The following is a 22,645-nucleotide window of genomic DNA, read 5'->3' as shown; positions in this document are numbered from 1 at the left end:
TAACTCCTGAGCACCAACAGGTGTGGCCCCAAAACAAAATAAAACAAAAAAAGTTGAAAGAACCAAAACTGCCTTCATGGACTGAAAGGCAGTGATAGAAGGTATAAGAAGGTGGGGTCAAAAAGATTTATAATGCCTGATGGGGGGGGGAAATGCTTACTTATAACTTTGAGTTAGCTCTTTCTTGTTTGTTTGTTTTGTTTTTGGGCCACACCTGGCAGCACTCAGGGGTTACTCCTGGCTCTCTGCTCAGAAATCGCTCCTGGCAGGCACAGGGGACCATATGGGATGTTGGATTTCGAACCACCGTTGGTCCTGAGTTGGCTGCTTGCAAAGCAAACGCCCTACCACTATGCTATCTCTCCGGCTCCCTTGAGTTAGCCCTTGAATAAAAAACAGTATGTTAATAATGCCCAAAGACAATAGACATGAGGGCCGGAAGGACCAGCACATGATATGAAACTTAACACAAAAAGTGGTAAGCGCAGTTAAAGAAATAACTACACTAACAACTACCATGACAATGATAGAGAAATACAGTACCTGCTCAGAGACAGACAGGGAATGGGGAAGGAGGAAAATGGGAGACATTGGTGGTGGGAAAGTTGTACTGATGAAGGGGGTGTGTGCATTTATGGCTGAAATCCAATTACAAATATGTTTGTAATCATGATGCTTAAATAAAGAAATTATTTTTTTTTAAAAAACAGTTACCTTTTGAAATTCTGGCTTAGGCAGAAACATAGGAGATGCACTTCCAGCATATTCTGAATGGCAGCCCAGCACTAGTGATGAAGGCCTTTATTAGAAAGCCTCTTAGTGCCACTTCTCCAGAATGAATCCCACAGATTTGAATGGCAATGCAATGAAATCACACTATTTCCATAACTATATATCTGCCTAAAATCCTGGAGGGATTTTTGGGGGGCAGAACAATAGTACAGTGGATAAGGCACTTTCCTTGCACATACTGATTTGGGCTCGATCCCCAGTATACCATATAGTCCTCCAAGCATGGCCAGAATAACCCTTGAGTATAGAGCCAGGAATAAGCTCCTCAGAACTTCTGGGTATGGTCCCAAAACCAAATCCACTCACCAAAATAAGTAAAATCCTGTTTAGTTTTTTTTTTTTTTTTTTTTTTTTTAATTTTGTATTCTATGGCTCTGGGGTGCCAGGTATCAAACATGGGTGGCCTGCATTCAGTGTAGTGCCATCTTCTCAGTATTCTTTTCCTGGCCCTAAAATACTAAACTGTTAAGCATATTCCTAATGAGCTGTTAAAATAGAGGTAGTGTAAGTATATATACAGAAAATAGTAAATATGTGTAGGAAAGATATGTTTTATTATATACTAAACTTTTTTTGGGGGCCACACCCAGTGATGCTCAGGAGTTACTCCTGGCTATGCACTCAGAAATCGCTCCAGGCTTGGGGGACCATATGGGACACAGGGGGATCGAACCGCAGTCTGTCCTAGGTTGTTGTGTGTAAGGCAAGTGCCTTACCGCTTGCACCACCATTCCAGCCCCTATATACTAAACTTTTTGTTTTATTCAATAACTACTTAATACTGCCAGATACAGCTCATATAATTCTTATTTGTATGGTTTGTTTGGGCCCATACTCAGTGGTGCTCAGAGTACACATGCTTGGCAAACACCTTACTCCAGTCTTATATAATTCTTTAAGAGGAATAGGAACATTCTTTTAAATTCTAAAGAAATTAAGAAAATTTGTGCAGCTAGAGAAGCAAGGGTTGGGTCCTCTAGGATTGCCCATACTTATGTCAGGCTCATTCTACCCCACCACTGACCTCTCTGTCACCTCTCTGTGTGATAGACATTGCAATGACAGCTCAGGTGAAGTGAAATGGGGGAGGTTTAAGGCCGGAGAGATAGCACAGGAGTTAAGGTAGTGGTCTTGTACAAAGTCTATGCAGGTTCAGCCCTTGGCACCAGCACTGCAGATGGTTGGTTTATGACACCCAACACTGCTAGGAGTGACCCTGGAAAATTGACCCAAGTGTAACCTCCAATACAGCCCCGAGTACTATGAGGGTTGTTCCCAAAACAAAACTAAACAAAAGGGAGGAGGCCTACAGACAAACTTGACTCCAGAATCACATAAACTCTCAGAGTGGCAATCAGAATGTAGGAAATGTGACACAGTGATGGAGAGATGTTACAGTGAGTGTGTGAGATTGACAGTATAATGCTCAGGAAGGTCTGCATTTCTGGTACCCACCTGGGAAGAATTGATGAAAACAAAAGAGATTGCTAGTTTGAGGAGCCTGGAACACACTCGCAGCAGTACTCAGCCAACTGAGTACTGTTCACTGCTTGGGCCCAGTGATGCTGTGCTTCTCATGCCTAGAAGTATGGAGGGTCACCCCAGTGCTGACTCAAATGCTCAGGGTCCCATGTGGTGCTGGCTATCAAACTCAGGGCTTCCCACGTGTGAGGTGTGTGCCCCTGAGCAATAAACTCTCTCCCAGGACCAGGATTACTAATTTCAATGTTTTGTTTTGATCACACACAGCAACACTAAGGGGCTACTCCAGAACACTGCATGAGCATCACTTCCAGTAGTGCTCAGGAAACCACGCAGTACAGAATTGAACTCAGGTATCCCACTTGCAAAACAAGTTTTTTTTGTCCTGAGCATTATTTTCCCACCTCCTAGTGTGCTGATTATGCAGGGGTTAGGGATTTGATCAGGTTTGAAAGCAGAGGGTGAAAAATGAATAATCAAAAACTTAGATCCTGGCATAAGAGAGAAAGCACAGGGTTTTTGTTTGTTTGGTTGGTTGGTTGGTTGGTTGGTTGGTTTTTTGGGTCACACCTGGCAGTGCTCAAGAGCTCAGAAATCTCTCCTGGCAGGCATCGTGGGATGCCAGGGATTGAAACTAGGTTTGTCCTGGGTTGGCCGTGTGCAAGGAAAATGCCCTACCACTGTGCTATCACTTCAGCCCCAGCTCAGGGTTTTGGAATACATGCTTTAAATAAAGGACACCTAAATTTGATTTCCTGAGCTTTCCTAGGAGTGACTCCTGAGTACTGCATTAAGAGTAGCCCCTGAGGCATTTGCTAATAAGAGCTGATGATGGAGAAAATGAAAACAAACCTCTGATTATTGTAACCCTAAGATCTTTAGTATTGCATATCTCTTTTGTCTTTTGTCTTTCTGAAATTATTATTAGAGCAGAGGAAGTATTGTCTAAGTAAGTATGTGTTGCATTAATCAGGACCTAATCTAATCATAATAGTCCTTAATTGTATACTAAAGTAACAGGGATTTGATTCCTAATATTTGATTTCTAATAATACAATAATTTTGATTCTAATATAGGAGAATTTTCATGACCATTTTATTTGATACAATGAAATTTGGCTATTTATTTAATTCTGCGATAGCTATTTGGCTAGACACTGAATCTCTATACATTACTAAGTGTGCAGTGTTTAGCTTATCTAGTTAAGACAAAAGGAAAAGGGTAATTTTCTGAGAAATTAATAAACTAATAGATAATAGGAATAAAGCATGTAAGTCCTTACAACAAAGATATTTCTTTAACCCAAATATATATGTGATTTGGTTACTTCCATTCTTTTAAAATTGAAGAGAAAGGTCTGAATTATAGGGTGATTATGAAAACTGCAATAAAATGTTATTGTGGATGTTATCTTTTCCTTGAGCTAAGCATATAAGAAAATAACCCGTGTGCATTGTTTTAAGCCATGATTTAAATTCACACATTTTATAAAAGCTGAATGGTTCCTCTGGCAAAGATACTTGTTTGCAAGTTTCAGAAAATAAAAAAAAAACATGGGGTGGGGCCACACCCGGTAATGCTCAAAGGTTACTCCTGGCTATGTGCTCAGAAATTGCTCCTGGCTTGGGGGGCCTTATGGGATGCCGGGGGATCGAACTGCAGTTCGTCCTGGGTTAGCCACAAGTAAGGTCTTACCATTGCACTATCGCTCTGGCCCCAGAAAATAAAAAATTTTGGGCCCGTAGAGATAGCACAGCGGCGTTTGCCTTGCAAGCAGCCGATCCAGGACCAAAGGTGGTTGGTTCGAGTCCCGGTGTCCCATATGGTCCCCCGTGCCTGCCAGGAGCTATTTCTGAGCAGACAGCCAGGAGTAACCCCTGAGCACCGCCGGGTGTGACCCAAAAAACCAAAAAAAAAAAAAAAAATCAGGTGTTGGGAATTAAAATATAATTCAAGAAGAAATATTGCCCAATAGGAATGAATATAGATGGCTAAATAATTCTTATTCATTGTGATGTATAATGCAACAGAGATCCTTGTAAATTGTTATATGCCAATAAACTGTCCTAAGTGGTAAAATAAAAAAAAAGAGTAGCCCCTGTGCACATTGGGTAATGCCTCCCACCCCCCACCCCCAAATAAACCCCACAAAACTAAACAAAGGGCTCAGGTTCTATAACAGGAAATGTGAACTGAGACTTAATCCAGGATTAAAACAGAAACCAGAGGCCAGAACCAGGGCATCCAAACAGAGCAGAATAAAGCCTAGGGTAATCTAACTGTGCACCCTAAACTATGGAAACAGGTCTCCTTGGAATCTTCAGCTAGAAACTGGATTTGTCCTGAGTCTAGGGCCAAGCCAACACTGTGGGAAGTTTCAAGTGATCGGTCTAAATGTCCCAATGGGGACAGACTAGACTGACACTGGAAGAGGCCAGAGCTTATCTTTTGTGGCCTCATTTTCCTCTGCAGCCTGCATGATCAATGACAGCTGCAGGTATCACCCTACTGTGGAAATATTCAGGACCAGACAAAACTCTGGGTGAGGCATCTGCTCCCCTACTTTAAGCAAGCATTTGCAGAAATGACTAAGAGAGACGGAGATAAGACTGGAGAGTGTGCAATGGGTAGGGTACTTCCGTGCATGCAGCCAATCCCCTGGTAAAATCCCCTGTACTGCATATTGTTCCAAAGCTTTTCCAGGAGAGATCCCTAAGTGCTGCCATAAGAGAGAGAGGGAGGGAGGGAGAGAGAGAGGGAAGGAAGGAGGGAGGGAGGGAGGGAAGGAGGGAGGGAGGGAGGGAGGAAAGAAGGAAATGAGGGAGGGAGGGAGGAAGGAAGGAAGGAAATGAGGGAGGGAGGAAGGAAGGAAGGAAGGAAGGAAGGAAGGAAGGAAGGAAGGAAGGAAGGAAGGAAGGAAGGAAGGAAGGAAAGAAGGAAGGAAGGAAGGAAGGAGGGAGGGAGGGAGGGAGGGAGGGAGGGAGGAAGGAAGGAAGGAAGGAAGGAAGGAGGGAGGGAGGGAGGGAGGGAGGGAGGGAGGGAGGAAGGAAGGAAGGAAGGAAAGAAGGAAGGAAGGAAGGAAGGAAGGAGGGAGGGAGGGAGGGAGGGAGGAAGGAAGGAAGGAAGGAAAGAAGGAAGGAAGGAAGGAAGGAGGGAGGGAGGGAGGGAGGGAGGAAGGAAGGAAGGAAGGAAGGAAGGAAGGAAGGAAGGAGGGAGGGAGGGAGGGAGGGAGGGAGGGAGGAAGGAAGGAAGGAAGGAAGGAGGGAGGAAGGGTTGGGAGGGAGAGAGGAAGGAAGGAGGGAGGGAGTGAGGGAGGGAGAGAGGAAGGAAGGAGGGAGGAAGGGAAGAAGGAAGGAAGGAAGGAAGGAAGGAAGGAAGGAAGGAAGGAAGGAAGCTCATTGATAAAGAACTATGAACCTGTTCCATTTCATTTTAGTGTCAACAAAAATGACCCATATGCATGTTTGCTGTTGGGAATCTAGAATGAGGAACAGTGTGACTACCTGGGTGGGGACCATGAGAAGACCCTTACTGGGGAACCAAATCCTGGCTTCAGTTCTCTCACTGCCAAACCCTTAGCTGTGTTTCTGGGTGTTCACATAATGGAGATTTTCTCCAGCTTGCTTATGTGAAAGTGGAGAGGGTGCTGGATATAGGCCAGAGCAGGAAGGGCAGCTAGGCCTCAAGTCGGTCAGAACAAAACCCCAAGAGGCCATGGTTGTGGGGACAGTTCTTCTCTGGCCATCTCCTTTATTTTACCAGAGGGGTGACCTTGATTCATCCTCTATGTCTCTCTGACTGTTCTGCTTCCCAGAGTGCTTAAGAAAGTGAGCAGACCCAATGACTGCACAGGGGCCTGTGTCCTGCTGACTGCCAGAGCTGGGGAAAAAGTTTAATCTGAGCAGTGGTAGGGAGTGCTTACTCCAGGTCTCTATGGATCCTGGGGCTGAGAGAGCCTCTGGTGTCTCAGCCTGTAGGCAGGTGGTGATGGGAGTATTGGGGAAGAAGCAAGACAAAGCCCTCTCAGGTACCTTCTCCCTCCTCTTGCACCATTGCAACCAGCTCACTGTTGCTCTGCCTTCTCCTTCACTACACATCTACTGGACATATTTTTATCAACTCAAAACTCTTTTCCATAAACTTTAGCAAATGGCTGCTAATTCTTTTTCTTCTTTTTTTTTGGAGGGGGGGCACACCTGGTGATGCTCAGGGGTCACTTCTGGCTATGCACTCAGAAATTGTTCCTGGCTTGGGGGGCCATATGGGACACCAGAGGACCGAACCTCAGTCCATCCTAGTCTAGCTCGGGCAAGGCAGATAGATGCCTTACTGCTTGCGCTGCTACTTCGGCCCCTTTTGTTTATTTGTTTATTTATTTATTTATTCTGTAACAGAAATGGTCTTTTAAGGGCTGGAGGTCTGAAGTACAGTACGTAGGGCACTTACTTTGTATGTGGAAAATCTGGATTCGATCCCTAGTATCCCTCATATGGTCTCCAGAGTCTTCCAGTAGTGATTTGAGTATAGAACTTGGAGTAACTCCTGCTTCGACTGGTATAGCCCCCAAACAAACAAACTCTCTTTCAAAGCATTTGAGTTAGTATATATAATATTTTATTTTTGGTTTGGGGGAACACACCAGGCCATGTTCAGGATTACACCTGGCTCTACACTCAGGAATTGCTGCTGGCGGTAGTCAGAGAACAATATGGGATGCCAGGGATTGAGCCTGTGTTAGTCATGTGCAAGGCAGATCTCCTACCAGCTGTTTTGTTGTTCTGGCCCTGAATTAGTATTGTGGTGTGTGTGTTTTTGGGTGCACATATTGCATATATGTGCATTTTTCAAGGAAAATATTCAGAGCAAGAAAAATAGCAAATGATTAAGAATCTCTCAGGATGGGGACAGATTGATAGCATAGTGGCAGGGTGTTTGCCTTGTACACAGCCAACCCGGCACAGAACCGGTTCAATTCCTGGCATTCCCTATGGTGCCTGAGCTTGCCAGGAGTGAGTTATGAGTGCATAACCAGGAGTAACCCCTGAGTGCCGCTGGGTGTGGCCCAAGAAACCAAAAAAGGAAAAAAAAAGTATCTCTTAGGATTTTCATGGAGCTCAAGATTTATCTATCTATCTATCTATCTATCTATCTATCTATCTATCTATCTATCTATCTATCTCTGTGTATATATATACACACACATATATATACATGCACATTGGGAGTGATTTCTTCAGAGACAGAGATTGCTGAGAGCACACAACAAGGATTGATCACATAGAATAAGCATTCTTTCTTTTCAAGCCATGATTTTATTCACAATCTCTTTTTTGTTGTTGTTTGTTGTTGTTTTGGGGTGCTCATGAGTGCACATTAGTGGTGCTCAGGGGTTACTCCTGGCTCTGCACTCAGAAATTGCTCCTGGCAGGCTCGGGTACCATATGAAATGCCAGGAACCAAGCCTGGATCTGTCCTGGGTTGGCCTCGTTCATGGTAAGGCCCTGCTGCTGTGCTACAGCTCTGACTCTCAATATCAATATTAAGGAGAAGGTAGTACAAGAACGGTTCTAACATGAGCTATGCCATGCTAGAAGCACAAAGTCTCCAGAAGATTAATGGAAGAAGGAATTATGTTAATTAAGAATCTACATTATGATTTGCCATAGTTGAATGCTGTTGCTAGAGGCAGAAGCCCATCAACAGTTTCCAGATTGCATTCTCTGCTGAATTCGTCGTACTTCTGGTAAATCATGTGGTCCAATCTTTGTGTGTATTATGAATAAGATAGCATAAGATCATAAGCTGGAGAGGTAGCACAGTGGTAGGGCATTTGCCTTGCACACAGCTGATCCAGGACAGATGGTGGTTCAAATCCCGGCATCTTATATGGTCTTCCATGCCTGCCAGGAACGATTTCTGAGTGCAGAGCCAGGAGTAAACCCTGAGCACTGCTAATGTGTCCACAAAACAACAACAGCAAACAACAACAACAATAAAAACAATAAAAAACAACAACAACAACAAAAGAGAAATCATGAATAAAATCATGGCTTCAAAAGAAAGAATGCTTATTCTATGTGATCAATTCTTGGATGTTCTCAGCAACCTCTGTCTCTGAAGAAATCACTCCCAATGTGCGTGACCAGCCAGTAAACCAGTGAAGGAAGTTCCTACCTACTGTGACACTTTAGCTCTCAAGAGTCAAAAATTGTTTTTTTCAGGTCACACCTGTTTGATGCTCAGGGGTCACTCCTGGCTAAGCGCTCAGAAATCGCCCCTGGCTTGGGGAGACCATATGGGACGCCGGGGAATCGAACCGCGGTCCTTCCTTGGCTAGCGCTTGCAAGGCAGATACCTTACCTCTAGCACCACCTCGCCGGCCCCCAAAAATTGTTTTTTAACTGCTGGTCTATAAATGCACCTGAGGCAGGTGCCTATCAGACACTGATAGCTGGGAAAACACTCATCTCAAGGGCTCTTCTTTCTAGAACACTGCCAGAATTCAATGCAAGTTCCTGCTCTTTGGACTCTGCACATAGATTACATCCTAAATTACCAGTGGACACCACTTCTGTGCTGCCTGCTAGTGAGAAACAAAAATGTGCACTGACTACTTTGCTCCCCATCACCACACTAGATGCTCTGTGCAGATCAGTGAACCCAGCTGGGCTTTTCTGCATCCTCAAAATCCACAACAGGCTATGACCAGGACTAAGACTTTCCTGTGGCTCTGGAAAGTAGGACACTTGTCACACTTCAGATAAAACAACTCTCCTGCTCCTTTTCATTTATATGAATCACAGTTGCCACTAATGAAACTTGCCTGTAGTTGCCCTGTGAAGTAGGGTTGAATTAACCTGCTCATTTTATAGCTGACAAAACAGACAGAAAGGCTGAGGGATTTGCTGAAGCGAAGTGTTCAATCAAGGAGGCTGGTCCAATACCCTTTCTAGTTTATTTGCCTGGAAGAGGCCTTCAAAGTGCCCAGCTCAGAGTAGTGTTAGGAAGTCAATGGGGAAGCATGGCTTATCAGAGAAAACAGCAGCATGTTAGCACACACACACACACACACACCATACATAATACCACACACATTACACACATACAAATATTTATATATCACAACATATATACATACATACATATATACTGGCACCACAAAACTATATTTACTCACAACATGCACACCCACAGCCCTATCAGATAGATAGGTACAAACAACAGTCATATATGTGAATCCATGAACATCCTCATGTTGTATATCCCCTATGTACATGCACACAACACAAATACATACACTACACAAATATTGACATACACATACCACTTGCAGACATAGATACCATTCATAAAGAGCCTTCATACATACACACAGCACATATTCATATACATGCAATGTATAGACATGCATGTTCCTACCACCTATATACATACCACAGTTATGTAGACATAAACATAAATATACCACATAAGTACACAGTCACACATACAATAGACAACATATATGCAAATACTACACATACACATCACTTGCTGTACACAAGCTACATGCATATACATGTTCCACACACACGATACATCCATGTAGACACACTTTCTTTTGTAAGGCCAAAGATCAAAACTAGAACTTCAGGACATGTTTGTAGCTGTGTTGCATTTGACCTGATGGAAACATACCACCAACAACCCACACATCAACATTTACCACATCCTTTCTGGTCACAATCGAATAACTCAGAAATCAAGCTTATTTCCAGAGTAGACCTAGACTCCTCTGTAAGCCCTAGGAAAAGTAAGAATGAAGGCTCACATACCTCAGATGAAGGCCTACAAACGAACAAATTCTAGTTGAAACTAACAGGCTAATTTCCTGTCTTCACAGATGTATGGAACATTAGGTTGAATTTAGACTATTCTTTCTCCAAGCACCATACTGGAACACATTGGTTCAAGTGAAGTAATCTTGGCCTGAACCTGTGCCTGTCTCTTTAAGACACTGGCCTAACCCCGTATCAATCTATAAACAAACAATTAAGGGGACACACACAGGCTTGTGCACATGCACGTACACAAGCAACCAGGAGCTGTTCTTTCTAGCCACTCCCTGAGCATGTGGTGCTACGTCATGGCACTGTCCACTTTCGGCAGGATGAAGAGGTTGAGACTCACAGTAAGGCCTATAAGAGGAAAGTCTAAGGCCTGGGAACCTGGGGTGTGGTCAAAGGGAAAATAGACTCTAAGTGAACAGATCTGTGAATGCCTTGACCTGGACAAGAGTCATTAGAATAGGACAAAGGTATACAGGAATCTCTTGAGAACAGCCCCTGGGGAAGGGACCCAATTGCCAAGTCTAAAGAGAAAACAATATCTGGTCAAATAATAAGTTAGCCAAATATGTGTCACTGCTATTTTTGCAGAAACATGGATAGCATCAGTCATTTTGAGTTCTATGATAATATGCAGAGGGATGAGATACACCAAGAATTTCAGCCACTGCTTCATACAAATAACTTATTGTTCTAAGCAGCTTGCCTGTTTCTGTTTGGTATATGAGCTAGAAATGAAGCAAATAAAGTTTGTAGTTATGTTTCACAGGAGAGGTAAAAAACAGATATTGGGGACTGGAAGACAATTCATCAGGTAGGGCACTAGCCTTGCACACAGCCAACTTGGGTTCAATCCTTAGCATCTCATATGTCCTATGAGGCTTTCCAAGAGTAATTCCTGAGTGTACAGGTAATTCTTGAATTACCCCTGAGCATCATCAGCTTTATCCCCCAAACCAAACCAAACCAAACCAAACGAAAACAAAACACAGATATTGGAGCCAGGAGGTAGTTCAAAGGATTGGAGCACATGCTTTAGGTGCAGAAAGTCCAGGTTTGATACTCAGCACCAAATGGTATCCATATCATCATAGGGAATGACCCATTCCAACGTGGTTCCAAAAGACAAAAACCAATCTAAATAGCAAAGCTCTACATAAAGGGTGGGAAGCTATTATTTAATAAGGGTCATTTGATTTTTTTAGAGCATCATTTCCAGGCCATACAATCATTGCTGGTTGGTCACAGGCAGTCAATGATAAGCATACAGGTTCATTAAGCCTAGACCATGTGGTTGGCTCAATGAGCCCCAACTCTGATCTAGATAGTACTCCTAGATTGGGTACTCATATTCTTGCTGCCTGTTGTCAACCAAGAAGAAAGAAGACTAATTCTTTTTTTTTAAGCCAGTCAAATTGAGCAGTGTGTGTGTGTGTGGGTTATATACCAACTTTTGTGATACTAATGATAATAAGTTCTGATAAACCACTGCCATCGGACCAGCCAAAAGAAGACTAATTCTTGGTCACAGATGGCACAGTCTTGTTCTTTATAGAAAGGTTCTTGGAATTGCCTCTCTGTCCAGGAACTATGTAACATAAAGACTCCTCTGTCCACATCAGTTCCCTCAGAATCAGAATCATGGGCCAGAGAGAGAGTACAATGTGTAAGGCACTTGCCTTGCAAGAGGCATACCTGGGTTTATAGAGCTGCCACTCCAGAAGTTTCCCTAAACATTTCCAGGAGTGATCCTGAGCACAGAGCCAGGAGTAAGCCTTAAGCACCTGTGGATGTGTCCCCCAAACAAATTTAATAAAAATCAGTTATAATTCCAATTTTGGCTCCAAGAAAGAGAAGTTAAAATGATGAGCTTCCTCAGGAATTCATTTCTCAATTTTATTTAAATAAATAGTTTATATAACTTTATTTGAAGGGAACTGTCTACCTATAGACATGACTTCTACAAACAAATTCTCAAGGCAAATGGTGGGCCAAAGTGAAGTTATCAGATGCATAACTAGATGTTGATTTGCTATAGTGTAGTAAGGCTACTAACTAACCTTCATTTACATATATTTAATGTTTCTTTGATAGGAGATAAGACTATAGTCCAAATCTGAACAAAAGAGTTGATTCACATCAGGTCCATAATGATAGTACAGTACTTGTCTTGCATGCAGTCAACTCAGGTTTGATCCCCAATGTAGCTCTCCTGAATAGATCTACCTAAAACTATCCCTGTGTACTTCCCTGAACCCACCAGGAGTGATTCCTGAACATTGAATCAGAAGCACAAATCAAGAGTTGATGCACATCATCATCCCAAAGGCTGGTGACTTCTAGGCTAAATACAAATATAGGCTTTCTTCTGCTCACATAGATTTCTTCTTTCCATAGATATACTATATTCTTTGACAGCTACCTGAGAGAGCCAGGGATGGTTTACGTGCCAATGCTAACCCTATGTCTCTTGTCACTTCACAGTCAATCATAGTTTTGCTGCTCACAGAAATTTACAGTTTCTTGAAAGCCTGCTTACAGCCTCCATACCCCAGTCTAGGTTCTTTTATCCTTGTGAATGCTATGTCTCAAGTAAGGGACTTTGTGCTAGTCCATCAGAAGCTGGGGTGGGGGGTGGCCTGTGCTATGGAATGAAAGGTAAGGCTCTTATATGACAAAGAAGACTGCCTGGAAACACTTCTGGACTGATAGAGAATAACAGGACCTTCCATGGGACCAGGATAACTGGAACCCAGGATGCTATCACACCAATAGACTTTGATAGAGAAATATTTTGAAAGAAAATACATGACGTTAACTGCACCACTAGCATGTCTCAGTTTATCTCATTATAATTAATTTATGTCTACCACCTCTCCTGAAAAACCTGTAAGTTAGTCTATATCAGTTCTTCCTTTATTAACCTAGTAGATACAGTTCTCTGTATCATAGGTGCTACCATTTTTGTTTGTTTTAGGAACACATCCCACTGCACTCAGGGCTTAATTCTGACTGCACTCAGATATAACTCTTAGTAGACTCAGGAGACCATAGAGGTGCTAGGGATTGAACCCTGCTTGGCTAGCTGCATGAAAGGAAAACACCTTTTCAGCTGTATAAAATGAAAATAAAATTCCATGAGTTGGTGAGACAACCCCACATGCTGTGTTTCTAACCCCTAAGGTGGATGGGTCTGATGCAGCAGGATAGCGGTAGAGAAATCATACATCAAGCAGTTAGGATAAGATTGATCAGAGCCAGCCTGCTTTTTGCTTCATGGCCTCTCTGCATGTGCTCTCTCTCTCTAGAGCCCAAAGCCAGCACTCCTTTCTTAATCAAACCAACTTCCAAATCCAGCAGGGTATGGTCAAGTCAGATACAAAAATGGGCTTTTACATCTCAAAGCTTGAAAAGGTTACTGGGAAGAGAAGTTGGGGGAACACCTTTGCTTTTGCTTTTACATAGGTTTACTTTTCTCTGCTGTACTATATTGCTCTGGTCCTGAAGGATAAGGGAGACATAAACTTTGTTTTGTTTTCGGACCACATCCGGTGGTGATCAGGGCTTACTCCTTGCTCTGATTTCAGGGATTATTCCTGGTGAACTTGTGGGAGTACCACATGGGGTGTGAGAGATCAAATCTGAGTCACTGCCTGCAAGGCAAACACCCTACCCACTTTACTAGCTCTTCAGCCCTTTACTAACATTTTTTTACATGAATTGAATGAAAACATAGAACACAGACTATAATATAAACTAAAATATAGAACACAGACTTTGTCAGGGACCCAGAAGACCCTCCAGGATCAGACATTTCTTCAGGGTAGTTTTTGTGTGTTATTTTTAGGATGTTTAGCACAGGCCCAGTGGCTGAAAGGGGAATTCTACATTAACTGGAAGATAGGACTGAATCTACTGACTCATTCCAATTCTAAGACTATGTATATGTGTTTAAAATCAAATAAAGAAGTGAACCCATTTATTATGACCTAAAATAAATGCCATGCTACAGCACAATTATTTGTGAAAATAGAACACTGAATAAAGAGTAGTAACTAATTTCTGTGTATAAGCCTTAGCCAGGTCAAGGAATTTATCTCTGATATTTTGGAAAGGTAGGATGTCATTAGTACCATTAGTGTATTATTATCATCATTTAATTTTATTAAGGCCCAATCATCAGATTATAACTTACTAGTTATTACAAACAGACTTAGTATTATGTGCCTAAGACATGGCAAGTCCTATTTTAGTCATTATGAAAATAATATAAATATAACTCAGACCCTCCAGAAATTTAACTAATTCATCTTTAAGTGCAGGGTTTTTTTGTTTTGTTTTGTTTTGGGGCCACACCCAGTGACACTCAGAGGTTACATCTGGCTATGCGCTCAGAAATCGCCCCTGGCTGGGGGAACAAATGGGACATTGAGGGATTGAACTGTGTGGTCCATGCCAGGATAGCACATGCAAAGCAAATGCCCTACCACTTGCCCAACTGCTCCGGCTCCCTAAGTAATTCAACTTTAATAAAACTTTATTATGCAGGGCCAGAGAGATAGTACAGCTGGTAAGGTGCTTGACTTGAATGCAGCTGCCCAGGTTCTATCTCCAGCATCCTATATGATTCTCCAAACATCACCAGTAGTAATTCTTGAGCAAAGAGCCAGTTAATCTCTGAGGATCACAGTGTGACCCCAAAACAAGCATGCAAAAAATTAATAAAAAAAAACCCTCTTTATTGTGTAGAACATTTTACAAGACTTTAGACATCAGTGCAGGAAATAAATATAGAGGAGATGAGATCTTCTAACATATTTTGTTACTTAAAATACAGAACAATATAAAAATATAGTAACATAGAATATAATATAAAACACAGAAAACCCACAAATGTCAGCTAAATTACATGACATAATCTTTCTGACAACAACAACAACAAAGAACACAGCATATAGATTGCTCATTTAAGAATCTAGTTCTTGGGGCCGGAGAGATAGCATGGAGGTAAGGTGTTTGCCTTGCATGCAGAAGATCGGTGGTTCGAATCCTGGTGTCCCATATGGTCCCCTGAGCCTTCCAGGAGCGATTTCTGAGCATAGAGCCAGGAGTAATCCCTGAGCACTGCCGGGTGTGACCCCCCCCCCAAAATAAGAATCTAGTTCTTGGGGTCAGAGTGAAAGTGCAATGGGTAAGACTCTTGCCTTGCATGTAGGGTGCCCAGGTTAGAACCCTGGAATCTCAGATGGTCTCCTGAGCATCACTAGGAGTGATTCCTGAGTGCAGAGCCATGAGTAAAGCACCACTGATTGTGGCCCCCAAACAAACCAAAACAAAAAATTTAGTTCTTTCACTTTCAGAATTCTGGGTAAATTTGCTTTTGCGCAGAAGGGAATTTTCACGTCACTTCAGTAATGTCTGGCAGGCTTCCCAAGAAGGAAGGAAACAGCTCTGCCCTAGGCTGATCTTTCCATGGGTATGACAGTGACAGCAGCTTGAAGAGCCCTGCCCTGGGGTTCTGAAGAAACAGGTGTTCTCAGTCCTGTTGGTCCAGAACTCTTCGGCTCCTGTCCAGACAGCTTCCTGTAAACATGCTGATTCCCACTGAGACAGATCGTCTTTAACTGAGATCCTCTGATCTAAAACTGGAATTAGATACAATCAACACCTTCCAATGTTCATTCTTTAAAACACCCAGGGCCCTTAAGCTGTGCCAATCCCAAGTGACCAAGGGAAAAGTTCAGGGTCAGCTGGATGCCCAGTTATGGAGGTTCATAAAGCTTATTAGAGGTTCTGTGAGGGTAGGCCACCAAAATCCTTATTCAAAGGCTGAGCATACAGCCTTCTTCTGGTCCCTGGCATCTGCTGATTTGCTTAGACTTCTGAAGTCTAAACTCAGAAAACTTCGGAATGAATTATATTGATTCTCCCTGGTTTTCAAGCAGCTAAAAGCAGAATATGGTCTTTTTTTTTTTGTTGTTTTTTTTGTTTTTTTGTTTTTTGGGCCACACCCGGCAATGCTCAGGGGTTACTCCTGGCTGTCTGCTCAGAAATAGCTTAGCTCCTGGCAGGCACAGGGGACCATATGGGACACCGGGATTCGAACCAACCACCTTTGGTCCTGGATCGGCTGCTTGCGAGGCAAACGCCACTGTGCTATCTCTCCGGGCCCAGAATATGGTCTTTGAAATCAGAGGTTTGGGTCTAAGAATCAGTACAGTGAGTAGGTGCTTGCCTTGCACACTGTTGGCCAGGAACTTTATAAAGTTCTCAGGGCTCCACCAGAATTAAACCATGAGTATAAAGACAGAGTTAGGGTCTGGAGAGATAACACAATATTAAGGCATTTGCCTTGCATGCAGTTGACCCGGGACGGACCCGGTTCGAATCCTGACATCCCATATGGTCCCCGAACTTGCCAGGAGGGATTTTTGAACACAGAGCCAGGAGTAACCCCTCAGCATTGTCAGGTGTGGCCCCAAACCCAATCAATTAATAAATAAATAAACCTTAAAAAATAAAAGACAGAGTGAGCCTTGAGCACAGCTGAGTGTGGCTCCCCATAAAAGCAAAAATAAAAAAAAAAAATCAGTGGAAGTGAGGGCCTTTAGTCAATAACCAAAGGACAGTCCAGAGGCTGGAGCGATGGTGCAAGCAGTAGGGTGTTTGCCTTGCATGCACTAACCTAGGATGGACCATGGTTTGATCCTCTGGCATCCCATATGATCCCCCAAGCCAGGAGTAATTTCTGAGCACATTGCCAGGAATAACCCCTGAGCGTCACCAGTGTGGCCCAAAAAACCAAAACCAAAAAACAAACAAAGGACAATTCATTCAACTGTCACTTCTCAGGTTCTATGTGCTAGTAACCCCAATAAGTTTTTTTTTTTTATATAGTCAGTTGCCTGAAGTTACTCATGGAATCCTGGTTGATCCTTTTTTTTTTTTTTTTTTTTTGGTTTTTGGGCCACACCTGGTGACGCTCAGGGGTTACTCCTGGCTATGAGCTTAGAAGTCACTCCTGGCTTGGGGGACCATATGGGACACCGGGGGATTGAACCGCGGTCCGTCCAAGGCTAGCACAGGCAAGGCAGGAACCTTACCTCTAGCGCCACCGCCCTGCCCCTGGTTGATCCTTAATACCAGATGTCCCTTGGGCATCACTGTGTACAGCCTGGAAGGCCTTAGAATATTGTAAGCTCTAACCTGGGAATTGCCTGAACAGTTTTGTGTGGCTTGAGTAATCCCTGGCACAACAGCAATCTGGCCCTCATCAAACTGCCAGGTCCAGTTGGCTAAGAATTTCCAGGAGAATCCTGGATCTTCTGAGCATTCCTAAGAGGCCCTGTAATAAATTAACAAGAAAAAAAATTAAATTAAATTAAATTAATGGTTCATGTTAATAGAGATGGTACAGAACAGAATAAACCACAGTTTAAGAAGCTAAAGCGAAGAGGGGAAGATAAAAAAAGTGGCAGAGTCCAAGGCCCAAGTCATTTGCTCCTAGACACCTAAGAGCAAATTGCCTTACAAAGACAGTCTTTTTAATTTGTTAACCATTTTTTGTGAGGGGGCCACACATGGCATCATTCAGAGATTACTTCTGACTCTGCACTCAGAAATTACTCCTGGGGGGAGTCTAGCAGGAGGAGGTTTGGCAGGCCCCCGCCATGCCGGAGGCCTGCTTGGCCAGGCCTGGGGGGGTTCGGGACTTGGGTAACCCCAGCACCCCTCTGCCACCTTGCTCCAGATCTCCAGGGCTTCCCCGGGCCACACGCCTGGGCAAGCCGGTGAGTTGGGTCCCTTGGTGGAGCTTGAAGGTACCCTAGGCCTTCCCCCACACTCCATGTGGCTCCTTAGGGAGGGTCTGGGTGGGGCCCTGAACTTCTGGTCTCCCAGCTTCTTGAAGGATCTCTCCTTCCTGGGAGCCGGGAGTCTAGCAGGAGGAGGTTTGGCTGGCACTGGTAATCTCTGTCCAGTCTGCATTTTCAAATGCAAGAAACATTAATAGTACTCTCACAAGAAACATTATTCCTACTCTCACAAGAAACATTAATAGTACTCTCACAAGAAACATTAATAGTACTCACTATCATTGAATTATGTTTTTATGTATGCAGAATGTCCATTTTGTACTCTGCCCTTTTGCATACCCCTTCATAAGTTCATATTTCTCTTTAACTTCTTTAACTCCTATCATCATTACTCCTTTTTTACCCTTTCTAACTTAAGTACTGTTGAGTCCTAAGTCACAGACCAAAGTGGTGCCCTAGAGTTAACACCCACCCAACTTTTTTAAAAGGCATAAAAAGGACACATATCTTTTCAACATTTTATGGGTGTTTTCTTTTACGGCTATAACTTTTGCTAAATACTTTCTTATACATTGATGATCCCCCCCCCATGTTTTTTATCTTCTCTTTGTGAACTGCTCAATATGGAATTTGGTGTGAAAGAATTCCTCAGTTTAATACTTATGTTTGAACCAAGTCATGGATCTTGTTGGAAATGTTCTTATGCCCCCATATATCTGATAGCACCACGTGGCTTTTTATCTTGTTTGCGTAGGCACACTAACATGGGAAAATACTATACATACCAATAAGTTCTTATCTAATAGAAATGGGAACACACAAATCTTTTAGTGCAATGAGACCTTACACCCTGAACATTGACATAAAGACCTGGCACAGGCCTCAGAAGAATGGGCATTCTCCAGCTACCCCTTGATCTACAGAAGACATTTACAAAACATCCAAGGTTGTATATAACATCACCCGGAGGCATTCCTGTACCAGGGACGACCCTACAGCTGCTCTGACATCGATCTACTCAAAAGAGACACCCCTTAACACTGAGAAGACAACAAGAACAATGACCTGCTTACTGGATAGGGCTTGCTGTATTGCCCCTTTAGCGTGAGGTTTGTCTATAATATCACCTGGAAGCAATCCTCTACCACGGAAGACCCTACCACTGCTCAGACATCGTCCTGCTCAAAAGAGACTTCCCTTAACACTGAGAAGACTTAACAACAACAACCTGCTTACAGGACAGGGCTTCCTGCATTGCCCTTTCATGGTGAGGTGAAACGAGAAGGCACTCCACATCATGACTTCAATGTAGGACATGCAGATTCCAGAATCTTTAATACAGAAACATGATACCAACAACAGAGACTGTGTGATAAGTGTGTTGGTGCTACGGACAATGTCTTGGAGCGAACGATAACTTTCCTGAGGCCTAGAGCTGGTCTTATGCCAGGAAACTTCAGGGGTAGGATCTCTTTGTATTTAGGCCAAGGTTATTCCTTTCCATGCCTCTCATATTTTAGTGGGCCTATGCAAACCACAATTGCCACTCTAACACCGTTTTTACTGTGCTCCTTTGACTCTAATCCTTAAAACGCACCCACTTAAAATTTGAGGTTAACTTAAGCTAATATGCTTGTACATGGAAATGTAAAAAATACTATGCCTCTAATGTTTAAGGAGTTACGTAAGTTTGATGGCTTTAGATTGCCTTGTGTGCTGTTAAGAAATATTATAATGTGCTACAATCTGGGGACTTGAGGGACAAAGTAATTGCACATGGATTCTGTTTTATTTATCTTAACTTTCTTTGGTGAAATTTCAAAGTTAAGATATCAGCAAGGGGACTTCTTCTGATAATTATGTTATGGGTGATTGTCCTTCCACTGTAACTTTACCTTATCCTCTTTCTTTGCATCTTTTGTTCTCATAATTCAAAATAAAAAATTATTAAAAAAAAAAAAGAAATTACTCCTGGAAGGCTCAGGGATCATATAGGATACTGGGGATCCAACCCGTGTCAGCCACATGCAAGGCACATGTCTGATCACTCTGGCTGTGTGTGTGTGTGTGTGTGTGTGTGTGTGTTTAAAGTATTGGGTCATAGATACTGTTGGTTTTAGGACTAAGAAGGAGAGAAGTTTGCTATGCAGACCTTGAACTTTACAACATTCTCACTAGTGTCTCCTTGATGCATAATTGAGCATTTATAATGCTTCACAATGGTCTTTGCCTATGTTGAAAAAGACAAATATAAATTCAATCATCAACTTTTTTCAGGTTTTTTTGCTCATAAGGAATTATTTAACTTGGTGGCAAAATAAGCAACAGTGGTCTGCTAGCAGTAAATTAGCTACCCTCCTGCCCCAACTATAACATAGCTTAACCCCTAAGTAAAAAAACCAAGCAATTTGCATTCGTTTCTCTAAAACGACTCTTGAGTAGCAGATGGCAAACACACATGTTTTACTCTAGAAGCATATGGGAACCTCTGCTTCGTAAAAGCCTCAATAAATATTAAATGCCAAATGATACCATTCACTGCAGAAATAAGATGTGCTAATCTTTGAAACAGGCCTAATTAGGTCATAAAGTTCCTTAGATTTCAGAAACTAAAAGGTGGAAATTACTTTGTGATTGAGATTTCATTAGCACTTTTTCTTAATCTGAATATTCATCCTGCCCAAAGAATTGCCTATTCAGCTTTATTTCTTCAGTGGTCCATTAGGCTATTGTCATCATTTATAAGTGAAAATCTTAAAAATGAGTAATCAAATAACTCTGCTTGATTTCACATTAACTCTTTGGTTCTGTCTGAGCTATAAGAACAAGAAATTTCAAGAGATGCTTTTTTTTTTTTTTTTGATCATAGGTTCAGAAGCATCTAACTTGCTTTGGTTACATCTGTTTATAAATCCTTCTGTTGTTAAGTCAGTGGGAAGAGAACGATGTTTAAAGTTATTTAGAAATGTTTATTCATATTAAGTAGGAATTTGAGGCAGCAGTCTCATTGGATTTGGCTCAAAGTACAAAGTAGATTTCTCTCTTTCTCTTACCCGAATAAATTGTTGTTGCCCTCCCAGAGAAACTTTGCACTCCTTGGAAAGAGAGAAGTACTGATAACTGAGTCATAGGGTGAATCTAATGCTCTTTAGAACAAGGAACTAGGTACCTTGAGCTCCTTTCCCAGCACCACATTCTGCCTAGCTTAGCCTCCAGTGGATGAGCTAAGCACCCAGACCTGATAAATCCCCTTTGATGCCCGGTGTAGACCTCAAGTGGTCTGTTGAAGGAGTTTAGACTCAAGAGCCAAAGGACTTTATAAATCGGAAGGCCTATTCTAATCCCCTCATCTTACAACTGAGAAAACTGAGGCACACAAAAAGTGTTGTTAGGTCTTTTTTCCCCTTCTTTAGGGTCACTCAATAGATCTGGTCACTAACTATATAGACCACAGGCCAACCGAGGCTTGGGCTGAACCTCTTTTCATTACAAAAATTCCAGGACATACTTGGTAGAACCCAACAGAGATCTCAGAAAGTTCTAGGCTTCCAAAGTGTTTAACCTTATCTTTAGTTGATTGTCCAAACAGGGTAGGTGTGGGACAGGGGTCTTCATAGCTATTACATTTATCCTAGATCTAACTACTCATCTCCGTTCAAGGAAGTAATATTTCCTTTTTACCTCTTCCTAATAGTTCAGCATGAGTCTGTTTGTGTAAGAGAAAAACAAGAAATTAGAATATTCCATGACTTCTTTAGAAATTCCAACATCACCAACCTGTTAGCATCCCTGAGACACATGCCAATGTGCACTTGACACTGAAACAGATGTTAGTGTTTGTGTGCTGCCTCCACAGCAGTACCTCCTTCTGTCTTCTCTATTTTTAGCAGAACCCTGTGATAGGGGAAAAGACTGACCCTACATTTAGCTCCAAGGGCTTGGCCTGGATGGTCCAGCTCATTCTCTTGGATCTGTGATTAGCTCACAGAGGGAAACCATGAAATTCAATTCCAGAGCACTAATTAGAACTCTTATCTCCATACTTTCTGCTTGGTTATAATCTGGAAGTAAGGATCTCCAAATGGTTTCAGGAAGAAGTTTTGAAACCACTACGGGGTCAGCCTGTTAAAATAAATGCTATTTTGAGGAAGCATAACTAAGAAACCGAGAGACAGAAAAGGTCCCAGTCATGCCATCTGAGCAGCTGGATTAAGCCTCATTTTTTTGACAGGTTTTAATCGGATTCTCTAACACGAGATTAAATACATTTTTATACTTAAAACATCTAATGTTCTTTTTTTTTTTTTCTTTCTTTTTTACATCTAATGTTTTGTTATATACTACGTTAGTTGCTCACACACCTGCTATAATCATCATTGCTCCTTGGCTTTGCTGTTGGATCAGAGTGAATTGTATTATTTATTTGTGTTTGGTTTGGGGTCTACACCCAGCAATGCTCAGGTTTTCTTTAATCACTCAAGCATGCAAGAAATTCTACCTAAATGCACATGTCTTATTTGATACAGACCAGTAGAGCAATATGTGGGTTAGTAAAATGAATGACTTTCACTAGCATATTTTTTAGAAATACATTATTGGAGAAAGAAATGCAAGAGGTATTAGAATCCAAGCCAGCCCATTAATATTCAGGACTTACTTCTGGTTCTGTGCTCAGGGACCACTCCTAGAGTGCCAGTGATTGAACCTGTGTTGGTCATGTGTAAAGCAAA

This window comes from Suncus etruscus, chromosome 5 (genome assembly GCF_024139225.1).
Source record: "Suncus etruscus isolate mSunEtr1 chromosome 5, mSunEtr1.pri.cur, whole genome shotgun sequence".
Classification (NCBI taxonomy): domain Eukaryota; kingdom Metazoa; phylum Chordata; class Mammalia; order Eulipotyphla; family Soricidae; genus Suncus; species Suncus etruscus.
This window is presented reverse-complemented; position numbering follows the sequence as displayed.